We start from the raw sequence: 2758 nt of genomic DNA on the forward strand, positions 1-2758 counted from the left end.
TACTAGGTCGTCTCTGCAAAATTTCCTTATTAGAAGAATGAAGGAAAGTCTTAATCCAATGATCTCTTATCGATTTAAGTTTGCAATCTCATTAGGATTGAATCCATGAGTAGAGCTGTTCTCCATGAGCACGGAGATGACCTTGTCAACGATTTTTATCAAGGAGGTGTCCTCTTATTTGAAGATATATATATATATATATATATATATATATATATATATATATATATTCTTGGCAATCCAGATTTCCCAACAGAGATATTGAGGAAGCGAGACCCAACATCGGATGGGAATGGAAAAATATTTTTTGATCCAGGGGTAATATCTTCTCCAGATGACAAACATTTTATCCCATGGGTAGGGGGTTTTGTCTATTTCACAAATTGGCCCGAAAGCAATTCTCTAGGTTTCCAAAGAAAACGGACATTGCCAAAAGAGATGAGGGATGTTTTCTTCTTTAATGTAGCATAATACACATCTTGTCGCCCCCCTTTTATATATCTATTTAAGATTTTTGGCAGTGAAGAATTTTTCATGGACTAGCGTCGAACAAAATGTGTTAATTTTAGGGATGCAGTCATTCCTCCAAATGTTGGCCCATATTTGATTTGGGGGAGGATGCAGGAGGTACTTTATTAATATGGAGTATCCTTCCCAAACCGTGTATCCTTGAGTAGGGCTCTTACTCCAAATTCAATAATTTTTGTTATACTTTAAGATCAGGACCATTCCTTTCCAGAGTTGAACAAGGTTACTCCATTGAACCAAAAGGTGAAGCGAAAGATCATTTTTTGCCATCCTTTCCAATTTCCTTGACTATCCCAATATGAGATGTCCATCAACTTTTTATATCCCCTTTCTATCATCCAATGCCTCAAATCCTTGAGATGGTCTATATTCGTGAGCGGGATTGATGGAGAGAAGGAATCATTCTAGATACTAATTTTGGCATTGTTTTCTATTTTCCAATGTAAGTGACTAATGTTTGAGATACATGCCTCTCGCATACAAAAATAGGGGTCATTAAATATCATGTCCATGTATTCCTTAATTTCGAACAACAAAACAAAATAACCATTACCAACAACGAAAACGACAACTTCACCTGTCATCATTTGTTTCCAAGTGCAAGTAATCCATTTTTCAACTGACTTGGGGGAGGGCGGAGTTGTCTATAATGTGACTTTTTGAGATTCCGGTGACGGAATCCGGCGGAAGAAATTGAGATGAAATCATGATTTGTTGCAGTTAAAATGGTTTTTTAACTGCATATTCGGATTCAACACCCTGAAAAACCCCTGGGATGCTTTCATTGTGCATAAATTAGCTATCAAACTTGGATTCCAATAAATTACTGCCGGATTTTCACCGGAAAAAATCGCCGGAAAAGCTTTCAAAAAGTCGCGTTAAAGACTACTCCGGGGGAGGGCTACATGCCCATAAACGTTTCGACAAGTGCCCTGTCGAAATAAGTTAACGTCGTCCTGCGAAAACTCTACGGCAAAGCGATAGACAAAATATTTGCAGTTTTTTCACAAATTTAGGATGAGCTTCCTTTGCCCAAGGATTTTCTTTGAGGTTTTCAACCAAAGCTCGAAAGGCCTCTTCCTCAGAGATTTGATGGGTGAGATCACCCCCCAAATATGACTCCATTTTCAGGTAGCAGGTTGGCCGCCGACACCTAAGTGAATTAGGGTTCTAAAATTCAAATTTCAAGAGCGAGAAAGTTCCGGAGAGCAATTAAATTTATTCTTCAACATTTTGCATAAGTTACACACAAAAACAATTTGTATATTTCCATTCAAAACCAAAATACATCCCAAGTATATAATGCTTACGAGATCCAACAGATTTCAAACAAAGAGATTGCTTTTTGAGAAAATATCTCAACAACCCAACCAATCAACAGAGCAAATCTACCTATATACTATTGTAAGCGTTATTTTCAAGTTGTAGTCTGAGTAAGATGAATGCTTCGATATAGTTTAACTTTTTATGTGGAAGGTAAAGCATGAACTTTACTATAATGTATGTTCATCATTATGTCCCATATGGTATCTAATGGATATATTTTTGTAAAAAAAAGGAAAACTAATAATTTTTAGAGTATTAATTTGCATATAATGTATATTTGATTCAAAATAAAATATAAAAAATATAAGAATAGTTTGATTTTTGTTTTGAAATATGACTAATCCTTTGGTCAAGTCCATTAGTGGATGTGTGTGTTCAAGAAAATTTTGGAAATAATATTATACATTGAAAATGGATGATAAATAAAAATCAAAATAATGACCTGTATTCCAAAATCATTTCTAGTAACATTTTCATTTTCTTAAACTGATTTTTTTTTTTCATTATTTAAATTTATTTATAACATGAGATTTAGTTCGAATCAAATTTAAATTTGATAAGATTTTGAAATTTAAATTTTATGAAATTAAAATCATAATAAGAGAAATTAAAATAAATTAAATTCTTTTATATTTTTTAAATGAACTTTTATTTAAAATTATAAATGTATTTTAATTAATAAATTGATTAAAATTAATAAGATGATAAATAAATTTATATAATATTATATCATGAAAAGGGATGATAAATAAAAATTGGAATAATGGCAAATTTATATTCCAAATCATTTTGAGCACCATTTTCATTTTATTGAAATGATTTTTTTTATATAATTTTTTCCATTATTTAAATTTATTTGCAAAGTGATATTTAGTATGAATCAAATTTTAATTTTAAATTTCAA

Source organism: Pinus tabuliformis, chromosome 2_2 (assembly GCF_031772625.1).
Source record: "Pinus tabuliformis cultivar Carrire ecotype Pingquan chromosome 2_2, CPIR1, whole genome shotgun sequence".
Taxonomy (NCBI): Eukaryota; Viridiplantae; Streptophyta; class Pinopsida; order Pinales; family Pinaceae; genus Pinus; species Pinus tabuliformis.